Source organism: Balaenoptera musculus, chromosome 3 (genome assembly GCF_009873245.2).
Source record: "Balaenoptera musculus isolate JJ_BM4_2016_0621 chromosome 3, mBalMus1.pri.v3, whole genome shotgun sequence".
NCBI lineage: Eukaryota > Metazoa > Chordata > Mammalia > Artiodactyla > Balaenopteridae > Balaenoptera > Balaenoptera musculus.
Window position 1 is genome coordinate 32,758,224 of NC_045787.1, and position 12,672 is coordinate 32,770,895.

Sequence of the window (12,672 nt, forward strand, 5' to 3'; positions counted from 1 at the left end):
CATTATGAAATGATTATCACAAGTTTAGCAAACATCCGTCATCTCCTATAGATACAAAATAAAAGAATAAGAAAAAACCTGTTTTTTTTCTTGTGATGAGAACTCTTAGAATTTACTCTTTTAACGACTTTCATATATGACATACAGCAGTGTTAATTATATTAATCACATTGTACATCACATGCCTCATACTTATTTATCTTATAACTCGAAGTTTGTACCTTTTGACTGCCTTCATTCAATTTCTCCTCCCCCATCCCCTGACTCTGGTAACCATAAATCTGATCTCTTTTTCTATGAGTTCTTTTGTTTGTTTGTTCTTGAAGTATAATTGACCTATAACACTATGTTAGTTCCTGGTATACAACATAGTGATTCGATATTCTATACATTTCAAAATCATCACCATGATAAGTCTAGTTACCATCTGTCACTATACAAAGACAGTAGATGACCTATTTTCTCATGGCAGCAGAATGGGCTGGAGGAGGATGCAAGGCCAGAGTGGGAGCTTTGAGATCCAGGAATGTTGGTATCACTGGCTCAGCCCTGACACAGACTGAAAGGCTAATATGCTTAATTTCTTTCTTATATCTTTTCCTTACCTTTCTTTTCTCTTTCCCTCTACATAGTCATTATTCTCTTCAAGTAGGACTTTTAAGTTGTCCAGCCTGGGGGAGGATGGTTTGAAGCAAAGAATAAATTGTTAAAGCTGTAATTTCAGGTGTCATGGGAGATAAATATTGGGGTTAAGGGTATCTGGAAAATATGCCTGAAAATTGACATGGGGGAATTTTTTTTTGGTTGAAAGAGAAGTGAAAAAAGAGAGGGCAGATGACAGAGGCTGGGACACATGGAAAAGTTTTTGCAGTGACCTAATGTTGCCACTAATTCATGAGAAACACTGCTTTAATGTCTTGAATTTATCCTAGAAGAATTAAGCAATAGCTCCTTTCATTACCTGGGAGCTTAAATCGTCAGTGGCATTTTTTTCCCATATATTTTTGAAAGATGCTTTCATATAGAATATAAAATGTTTTAGAAATTCAATTTTATTTATGGGCAGCATCATATTTTTTATACTCTTGCTGAAGAAACTTAGGGTAAGTAGAGGTTCAATTTTATCTTTTCTTTTTTAAACCAAAGGGGCATATCACTCAGCAGAGTGCTTAGTTGTTATGAGAGTGAAAAAAAATTCCTCTGGTATAAGGTGTGGGGAACCTATTGGATTTAAAAGGATAGTAAGCTTTCTTCTTGAAATAGGCCTAATCAACATACTTTATTGTACTTTATTGGGGGCATTCATCAGTAATGAATCAAACACTAGGCAAAACTTTTCCTGAGAGAGTTAGAAACTCTCTGGCTGGAGTTGAACCCTGGGATCTGGGGTTGTGTCTGTGAATGTTATTCATTCTGCAAAATGCTCTGAGTACCTACCTTGGGCCCAAATGCAGAGAATCATTGGGTCTTGGAAATGTACTTGTTTGGGGAAACATTGAAATATCTCTGCTGGAACAAGGGTCACATAATCACTCCACCATGCAATGCTTAATTGTAAAAGGGAGTGGGGATGTGATCTCACTGAGTGCAGGACTGTTTCTAAACAGAGTTTTTTATTTTTTTTATTTTTTTTAATTATTTTTTTATTTTTTGGCTGAGTTGGGTTTTCATTGCTGCTCACAGGCTTTCTCTAGTTGTGGCGAGCAGGGGCTACTCTTCATTGCGGTGCGCGGGCTTCTCAGTGCGGTGGCTTCTCTTGTTGCGGGGCACGGGCTCTAGGCGTGCAGGCTTCAGTAGTTGTGGCACTCGGGCTCAGTAGTTGCGGCTTGCGGGCTCTAGAGCGCAGGCTCAGTAGTTGTGGCACACGGGCTTAGTTGCTCCGCGGCATGTGGGATCTTCCCAGACCAGGGCTCAAACCCATATCCCCTGCATTGGCAGGCGGATTCTTAACCACTGCGCCACCAGGGAAGCCCCAAAACAGAGTTTTTAAGGATAATGAACGCTGGCTTTGCAGGTTCTAAATGTGAGTGAACAAGATGGAACTTGGTCAACAGTTGGAGGAGTTGGCCTCAGTTAGTAACACGCGGAGTTCACCTGTGGTAACACAGGGTAAGGCAGAGTATTCGGTCTTAGATGCTGGTAGGTACATGGATGCACAGTGGGAGTGTGTGGAAGTCCTTTATAATGGATTCCATTTTTTCAATGAAATAAGAAAGCCATTGATTAAGAACAAATGTGAGATAGTAGATCTTGACAGTATGAGGGGGAAAGTAAGTATGAAATAGTTATCAACAAGTCTTTCAGTGTAAGAATTCTTGGATGTTTTCAGTCTAAGTTATAGGCAACAGCTTTCCCCATTGCACCCCCTACCTATCCCTAGCATCCCAATTATCAATATTAAGTAAAAACCAGTAAAGAAAGGTTCATGACAAGACAAATAAGAGAGGAATGTCATAGGGCATAGACAGGCAAGACAAACACTGGTTAAGCCCAGTATTGATTCTACTAAGCCTTATGGGGCTAAGAGAGAGCTCTGTTCCTGCCACTTAAAATCTTGTTAAGCTTTTTGGCTGGAACCGCCATCTTCCAGTAATTCGCCAAAATGACCAACACAAAGGGAAAGAGGAGGGGCACCCGCTACATGTTCTCTAGGCCTTTTAGAAAACATGGAGTTGTTCCTTTGGCCACATAACGTGCGAATCTAAAAGAAAGATGATATTGTAGATATCAAGGGAATGGGCGCTGTTCAAAAAGGAATGCCCCACAAATGTTACCATGGCAAAACTGGGAGAGTCTACAATGTTACCCAGCATGCTGTTGGCATCATTGTAAACAAACAAGTTAAGGGCAAGATTCTTGCCAAGAAGAGTAATGTGCATATCAAGCATATTAAGCACTCTAAGAGCCGAGATAGCTTCCTGAAACGGGTGAAGGAAAATAATCAGAAAAAGAAGGAAGCCAAAGAGAAAGGTACTTGGGTTCAACTGAAGCGCCAGCCTGCTCCACCCAGAGAAGCACACTTCTTGAGAACCAGTGGAAAGGAGCCTGAACTGTTGGAGCCCATTCCCTATGAATTCATGGCATGATGGGTGTAAAGAAAACAAAAGACCTGGACTGTATAAATGTTTCTCTTAATTGAGTAGAAGTGTGTGACCCCCTTCCCCAAACAAATATTTAAAGCACACACACAAAAAAAAAAAAGAAAAAGAAAAATCTTGTTAGCATCAACTCACCCATCTTCACATCCATCCCAGTGCCCCAAAAGACACCAGTTTAGTTTCAGGGCTGAGGTTGGGGCAGAGGCTCCTTTCTTGTTTAGAATGCCTGCCTGAGAGTATTCTGAACCAATGTTCTCTGATAGGCATCCCAGGGATTCTAGAGATCAAAAAAAGACTCAGTATGAGTCCAAAGTTATCTTTCTTTTCTTCAGGACTCTAGTAGAGAAACGTGAGGTAGAATTTCTAGCTACTGAGTTAGGAGTATAAAGAAGCAACGTACTAACCAGAGAGAAAATACATAGGTTCAGTGAGGGTATGTGGAAGCTCTCTCTTTTGGTTCAGTTTTCTCAGGGAGGTAGAGGAGAAGGTTATTACCAGAGAGTGAATTTGTGGAGAACGGTTTAGAGAAAGAAGTGTGAAATAGTCAGGATGAACAACTGAATGGACTAGGCAAAGTAGTGTGATTACCATTTAAAGGCCCACTTGAGGTTCATAATCATCACTTTAAAGTAAGACCAATCACAAGGTACAGGAAGAGAACAGGCAGACTGAATTTAATAAGCGTTGCGGTTTTGATATATATATTAGGGATAATTGACAGGGTGGAATGGGGAGAATTGGCAAGGGTAGTTTTGACTGTAAGAATCCAAGATTTCTTACACTGAAAGACTTGTGGATAACTGTTTCATCCTTCTTCTCTCTTTTCATCCATCCAATCATAAGAACATATATTTGTATTTCTTATATTTGCATGAAAGAAATACTGGAAAGACACCCCAAACAAACACAAATGGTTACTTATACAAATGTTTACTAATAGTAGGGTAAGGTGACAGAGATGGAGTCCTCCCAATCCTTCACAAACTTTTCCCAAAAATAGAAGAGGAGGGAACATGTTCCAACTCACTCTAAGAGGCCAGTATTACTCTGACATGAAAACCAGAGAAAGATATAACAAGAAAAGAAAGCTACAGAACAATATCCCTTATTAGTATAGACACAAAGTTCCTCAAGAAAATACTAGTAAACTGAATCTGACAACATATAAAAAGGAGTACATACCATGGCCAAATGAGGGTTTATTCCAGGAATGCAAGGTTGGTTCAACATATGAACATCAGTTAAGGTAATACCTCATATTAAAGCAATAAAGGACAGAAAGCCCACAATCATCTCTGTAGATGCAGATGAGATGCACCATTTCATGATATAAATACTTAACAAAATAGGAGTAGAAGGGAACTTCTCCAACATGATAAAGAGAATTTATGAAAAACCCACAACAAACATCACATTTAATGGTAAAGCATTTAAAAAAGTTTTCCTCCTAAGATGGGGATTTTCAACAAGGATGTTGAGACAATTCAATAGGTAAATGAAAGTCTCTAACAAATGGTACTAGGACAAATGTATATCCATAGACAAAATAATGAAGTTGTACTCCTACCTCAGACCATATACAAAATTAACTCAAAATGAATGAAGACCTAAAAAGAGCTATGAAACTCTTTGATAAAATATAGGGCTAAATATTCATGACCTTGGATTTGACAGTGGATTCTTAGCTATGACACCAAAAGCAAGGGAAGAACAAAAAAATTAGATAAATTGGACTTCATCTAAACTAAAAACTTTTGTCCATGAAAGGACACTATTAAGAAAGTGAAAAGACGACCTATAGAATGGGAGAAAATATTTGTAAATTATATGCCTGATAAGGGTCTAGTAACTAAAATATGTAAAGAACTCTTACAACTCAATAACAAAAAAACAAGAAACCAAATTAAGAAAATGTGTAAAGGACATTACTCCAAAGAAGAAATACACATGGCCAAAAGGCACATGAAAAGATGATCAGGGCTTCCCTGGTGGCGCAGTGGTTGAGAGTCTGCCTGCCAGTGCAGGGGACACGGGTTTGAGCCCTGGTCTGGGAGGATCCCACATGCCGCGGAGCGACTAGGCCCGTGAGCCACAATTGCTGAGCCTGTGCGTCTGGAGCCTGTGCGCTGCAACAAGAGAGGCCACGATAGTGAGAAGGCCCGCGCACCGCGATGAAGAGTGGCCCCCACTTGCCGCAACTAGAGAAAGCCCTAGCACAGAAACGAAGACCCAACACAGCCATAAATAAATAAATAAATAAATAAAATTAAAAAAAAAAAGAAAAGATGATCAATATTATTAGTTATTAGAGAAATAAAAATCAAAGCCACAACGAGATACCATTTTGTACCCTCTCAGATGGCTGTAATTAAAAAGTTGGACAGTAAGAAGTGTTGCTGAGGATGTGGAGAAATAAAAACTTTCATACATTGTTGGTGGGAATGTAAAATAGTGCAGCTGTTTTTGAAAACAGTTTGGTAGTTCCCCAAAATGTTAAGCAAAGAGTTACCATATGACTCAGTAATTCTGCTCTTAGGTATAGTCTTAAAAGACATGGAGACATGTGTCCATATAAAAACTTCTATATGAATGTTCATAGCAGCAGCATTTATAATAGCCCCAAAGTGAAACAACTCAAATGTCCATCAACTGATGAATGGATAAACAAAATGCAGTACAGCCATAGAATATTATTCATCCATAAAAAGGAATAAAGTACTGATACATGCCACAACATGGGTGAACCTTGAAAACATTGGGCTAAGTGAAGAAGTCAGACACAAAAAGCCACTTGTTGTATGATTCTATTTATATAAAGTGTCTAGAAGAGGCAAATTCACAGAGACAGAAAGTAGATTAGTGGTTTCCAGGACCTACAAGGCTGTGGAAAATAGGGAATGACTGCTAAGGGTTACAGGATTTCTGTAGATAGTGGTGATGGCTTCACACTCATGTGAGTATTTTTTAAATCACTGAATTATACATTTTAAAAGGGTGAGTTTTATGCTGTGTGAATTATATCCCAATAAGTAAATATACCAGACAGAAGATAGGGAGTAAAAGATATGGAGGGCTTGGCTCTACACTGACAGTAGAACAGAGTGAAGTGGTGTATAACTCAGAAGTATGTTCTACAGAACTTGTTGACTAATTGGGTGTGGGAGGTAGTGAGAAGGAAGAAAAAGTCAAGAATGATTCTGAGGTGCCTCATCACCTGTATTGCACTGATTCATTTATGTATGTACCCATCCTGTTAAAATATGTCTTTCTCAACCTGCTACCTAAAAACATAGGGTCTATTCTGGGGGAGAAGTAAGTGGCAGTTTTAGACACACTTCAGAGCAAACATTAACAAGTACGTCCATTTTCATGGGTCTGTTTTATACAATTCAAGAGTGTTGCTCAATCTCCCCTGTGAACTGAGAGGTTACTTCCTGTGTTTGGACAGTGGTGAAAAGCTACTTCCCATTTTGAGGTTTCCCCACTAGTCTTGATGGGAGAAGCCACTAACCTCTACTGACTCTTTTTTTTTTTTTTTTAATTTACCATTTTAACCATTTTTTTTAAAATTTTTTTTAAAATTTATTATTTATTTATTATTTTTATTTTTGGCTGTGTTGGGTCTTCGTTTCTGTGTGAGGGCTCTCTCCAGTTGCGGCGAGTGGGGGCCACTCTTCATCGCGGTGCGCGGGCCTCCCACTACCGCGGCCTCTCTTGTTGCGGAGCACAGGCTCCAGACGCTCAGGCTCAGTAGTTGTGGCTCACGGGCCCAGTTGCTCCGCGGCACGTGGGATCTTCCCAGACCAGGGCTCGAACCCGTGTCCCCTGCATTGGCAGGCAGATTCTCAACCACTGCGCCACCAGGGAAGCCCCCTCTACTGACTCTTAAGTGCTAAATGTTCTGCCAAGTTCTTCCTGATGTTTTCACAAATGAGGTGCCCTCTTCATTTCACCCTGCATTGGACCACAGGTTTTGAAAGATTTCTTGACAATAAAAGCAGTTATTAACATAACTGGTTTCACTGTTTGCCTAATCAAAGTTATAGTAATGCAACTGTCAACTGGCCTTTCCCATTGCGTGAACTGTACCATCACTATCGCAATGCTAGTTGATATAATTTCAGTCTAAAGAAAAGGGTCTTGATACTTTAATAAGCCTGTACATTCTCATTTTAGATCATGTAAACTTAGACCAGTAAAATAGCCCTAGGTTCCCCAGTAACTATCTTCACAGACTCATAAGAATCTAATGTCAGATAGTTGGTAATCTCCCTGGTAATTATTAATCAGGTTCCTTCTGGACTGAATGTTTGTAAGTTGATTTGATTATTCTCAGGAAGACTGACACCCAAACTGTGTATCACTGGAGGAATATCTTTGGATAAACTGCTAAAAATATTGGCTAAAATTTTTCTTTGGCTCATATTTGCTTATGCATATATTTTAAAAACTCACTTATTGCCCATGGGTGGGGAGGGTGTGGAAACCTATATGTGTTCAAGATGCTGCAGTGTGTATTTTATATATCTTGATTTCATCGACCCTATAAAGAAGGTTTCATTATCCTGTAAGTAAGAAAATTGAAGCTGAAGAGGATAGCTCAGATAGCAAACAGTAAAGCCTACATTTGAGACAAGATTTGTCTGATGGTCTTTCTGGCAAGCCACATTTTCTCCCAAGAAGCAGGTTCATACTAGTAGAAGCTGAAGAAGGAGCAAGAAGGGAGAGAAACTAATTTCTTTACGAGTACAAGTAACTTATTACATCTATATGTATATTTAAATACATACCATCAGTGCACTTCACTCATATGCTCACTTTTTTTTTTTTAAACATCTTTATTGGAGTATAATTGCTTTACAATGGTGTGTTAGTTTCTGCTTTATAACAAAGTGATTCAGCTATACATATACATATATCCCCATCACTGTTTTTTAAATAAATTTACTTATTTATTTATTTATATTTGGCTGCATTGGGTCTTCGCTGCTGCCCGCGGGCTTTCTTTAGTTGAGGTGAGAGGGGACTACTCTTCGTTGCCGTGCGCGGGCTTCTCATCACGGTGGCTTGTCTTGTTGTGGAGCACAGGCTCTAGGCGCGTGGGCTTCAGTAATTGTGGCATGCAGGCCCAGTAGTTGTGGCGCACGGACTTTGTTGCTCCCGGGCATGTGAGATCTTCCCGGACCAGGGCTCGAAACCATCTCGCCTGCATTAGCAGGCGGATTCTCAACCACTGCGCCACCAGGGAAGTCCCACATGCTCACTGTTAAAGAGCATACATTGGAAACACGGCCATGTAAATATCAAGGAACTATACCAGCAGTGCATTAAAGTGAAGATCTATGAATCACCAGATCTACCTTGCATCCAGACCATCCTTTTGTCCCTGGTGCCCATGAAGCATTTCAGTAAGATTCCTGTTTCTATCACGGCTCTGTGTATCATCACAATATACTCCGGTTCCTTCAAACAAAAGAACCAACAAACAAGCAGACATACAAAAGACAGAGCATCTTTAGGATGCTCATCTTATTGCACTGTGAATAAAAAAGTAATAGCAGCTAACAAAATAAAATTAAATAATTTAAAATTTCTTTTGTGAATAAGTAATGCATTCATTAACATATTAAAAATATAAGCTAGTATAAGGTATAAAGTCTTAGTTCCATCTCTTTTTCCATCTAACCTGTTTCCATCTTTTCACCTGGTGGGTGAAAAATGTTATCAGTAAACAAAGGATGTTGCAGCCACCAAGCCTGCAGCCACTGCAATCACCCCCAACTGTGCACCCTGAGGGGATTCAGGATGGAGAAAAGCAGGATACTGGCCCTAGATAGCTAAGGTGCATGACAAAGGAATGATTTCAGTGAGCCCAGACTCTTGCATCTTCCCATACACAGAACAGCGCTAAATTCAATAACTTGAGATGTCTGGTTTTCTTCGTTAACAGTAATCTTTTGATGTTCCAGCTCTCTGGCTTCTGTTGCAAAACTCCTGTGTATCCTGGCTCCCGCCTGCCTCCTTGGAGCGGTGCCTGAGAGTGCTCTGGGAGGCTGTCTTCCAGGCTTAAGCCCTTGGAAGATCCTCTGAATAAAACACAATTCTCCACTTATAGGTTGCGCGGTTTTTTTTTCAGTCGACAACCTAGTCCCCTTCTCCATGTATCCCCTGTCAGATAATAATTTTTATTAGTTTCTCATGTATCCTTTCAGAGTTTCTTCATGCAAATACAAAGTATGAAAGTATTCTTTTTGAATCAATTGTTTAAACTTTTTTTCTTCTGTTTTATTAAGATATAATTGATACACAGCACTGTATAGGTTTGAGGTGTACAGCATAATGATTTGACTTACGTACATCATGAAATAATTATCACAAGAAGTTTAGTGAACATCCCTCATCTCATATAGATACAAAATTAAAGAAACAGAAAAAATTTTTTTTTTCCTTGTGATGAGAACTCTTAGAATGGACTTTCTTAACAACTTTCATATATAACATATAGCAGTGCTGATTATCAAAGGGGATAACTACCCAAGGTGGATGAAAATCATCTGGGTACATAGACCAAACTGAAGCGCAGCCCACTTCCACAGCTGGTGCCGAGCTCTGCTCCTGACTTTCCCTGGGCACCCAGTGAGCCCCACAAACCCAGAGAAGCACCATCGCACCTGGGGATGGTGCAGAGAACCCCTCTCCCCCCAAATACCCCCAAATGTATTCTTATTCTCCTTCATCCTTTTAACTCCAAAGTAACTTATTGTTCTGTATCTTTCTTTTTCTTAACAGTGTATTTTGTAGATCTTTCCATATCAGTGCATAGAAAACTTCTTCAGTTTTTTTTAATAGCTGCAAAATATTTCTTTTAATGTGTATACTGTACAAGTTACTTAACCAATCCACTGCTGATGAATATTTGGGTTGTCTCTAATCTTTTGTATGCTAGCTCACATTTATTGGACTAAGCTTACTATATTCCAGGTGCTGTGCTAATTGCTTTACTCGGGTTCATTAATATAACAACCCTTTGAGTTAGATAGTATTATTTCCACTTTTCAGATAAGGAAACAAGAGGATCAAAGAGGCTAAGCAACTTGCTCAAGATTTGAACAAAGACTGTCAACCTTTAGAGCACATATTTGTACTAGTGAAACACAAATTAGTACCCTTTATTGCTTTTGGGGAAAGTCCTACTTTTAAGGAAAAGTCTCTAGTTATGTGTTTATAACTGTTTTCCATTGGTTTCTAAGATTTTATCACAAACATTTGAAAAATTTGTACAATTCAGGATTTTACTCCTTTCCACCACTCATTCTTTACTCTTTCTTGACCTGTGAAGTATGTAATGATGAATCTGATATCAAAATATATCTGTTTAAAGACAGTTTAAGGAGGTAATGTTTAAAATTATGGGGCAGACTGACATTTTTCTGAAAGTGATTGATTTTTTCATTTTAGTATAATATGCTGAAGTCTTAGTCTGAGAAAAAAAAAAAAAACCACCTTTTTTTACTTGGGCACCACAAGTTTAAAGTGAAGATCAAATAAATGACCTTGCCCTTTGATATTCACACTTCCTCTGCAGGATTTTACCCAGTACAGTTATAGAGCCACGGAAATCTTTGCATTTCTTATCTGCTTTCTCAGAGCTGTTTGACTTCATTCAAATATAAACCAAATGAAATGTTTCTTAGACTTGCAGGCTCCTGCCACATACTGCAAAGAACTGAAAAACCCAGATGATAGCTAGAAACCCAAAAATATCCAGGTCCTCTCCTAAATTTAGCAAGTGCCTGCCACTATTGAAAACCATCATGACAAAATGTCTTATCGCCTCCTGATTGTCATTTGATCCTTGCCATCTGCAGCCATCAGGACCACCAGGGCAAAGGTGTGTCCAGTGTTGTAAAGGACAAGGACAGCTTGCCTAAAAGGGAAGTGTGAAGCCCTGTTCATACGTCTTAATCTATTTAAACCTAAAACAACATTCTTAAGAAGAACTTGATGCCAGCAGAGGATACTCATCTAGTGACCTCACTCTAAATTAATGCACAAATCACAGTATTTAGGGGTAATGATAAAGCATTAACAATAATTATTTTGCTGAAATCTTCCTTTAGCTAAGTCATTGCCTAGCAGCCATTTTTCTTTCTCAAACTATTCACACAGTGACAATTTAATGGAAAAAGAGATACCATCTGGAGTACTTATTAGCTTAACAAGCCCTTGACTGGGAGCCTAAGAAGATTCCATGTTTCTCATTCCCTCTGAGTAGTTTAACTCCAGAGCGTAGTGCTATTGTTTAACTCAAGGGACTGGAGCATACTTGCCACTAGGGGGTGCTGTTGCTTCTTTACTCCAACCTCTGGCGGTTTCAATTCTGACCTTGTCAGACTTTACAGAAAAAAGGAGGATTTATCCTTCTCCAGTGTGTGCCTCGGATGTCCCCAGAATAAGTGGAATCTGTTGGAACAATTCAGAACAAAACAAAATAACTAGTAAATGAAATAGGCTTGTTAAAATGTTTTCTAGTATCTCTCCGAGATGGACCAGAACAGCTTCTTGATATCATCAGTGGTCTAACAGTTTCATTAGGGTCTGGGGACAGTAACAGTTTTTGAAGTGCTACTTCAGGAAGTGGGGACTAGTGGGGAACAGGGAGTGTGTCTCTGCAGGAGAAGGGGAGAGGGCTGGGTCCTTGCAGACTCTTCCACAGTCTGGCAGAAATCTGCTTCCCCTTCTACTGATTCAGTGTTGGCTCAGACACAATTTGCCAAAGCCTGGCACATGTACCAGTTTTGGGGGTTGTTAAAAATACAAGTTCTGGGACTTCCCTGGTGGCACAGTGGTTAAGAATCTTCCTCCCAATGCAGGGGATACAGGTTTGAGCCCTGGTCTGGGAAAAGCCTACATGCCACGGAGCAACTGACCCCGTGCGCCACTACTACTGAGCCTGCGCTCTAGAGCCCGCGAGCCACAACTACTGAGCCCACGTGTCACAATACTGAAACCCGTGCGCCTAGAGCCAATGCTTTGCAACAAGAGAAGCCACCGCAATGAGAAGCCCGTGCACCGCAAGGAAGAGTAGCCCCCGCTCGCCGCAACTAGAGAAAGCCTGTGCGCAGCAACAAAGACCCAACGCAGCCAAAAATAAAAAATTAATTAAAAAAAAAAAAGAAAGAAAAAGAAAAGAAAATACAAGTTCTGTGGTCACATGAATTTGGGAAATTCTGGTTTGAAAAAGTTTAAAGAAGTTTTACTTGCTGTAGAACTTTCAGAACATTTAATTGACATTACCCTGTGCATTGCGCTTTGTGAATCTAAGTCTGGGCATTTGCTAGGGGTAGATACTCTAACAGTGGTTCTCAGTGGAGGGTGGTGATTTTGCCTCCAGGGGACATTTGACATTGTCTGGAGACATTTTTGATTGTCCTGACTGGGGAAGGGTGTTATAGCCATCGAATGGGTAGACACCAGTGATGCTGCTGACCGTCTTCCAACGCACAGAACAGCGCCCTGCACCCCCCCCACTCCACCAACAAAGACTGATCAAGCCCAAAAGGTCAGCAATTCA

General features: G+C 39.9%; 1 protein-coding gene and 1 pseudogene across 1 annotated transcript in view; both read left to right on the plus strand.

Annotated features, from left to right (window-relative positions):
• CARD6 (caspase recruitment domain family member 6) overlaps nt 1–12,672 on the plus strand; it is a 41,229-nt gene that overhangs the window by 27,029 nt on the left and 1,528 nt on the right.
• LOC118891790 lies at nt 2,577–3,140 on the plus strand (annotated as a pseudogene).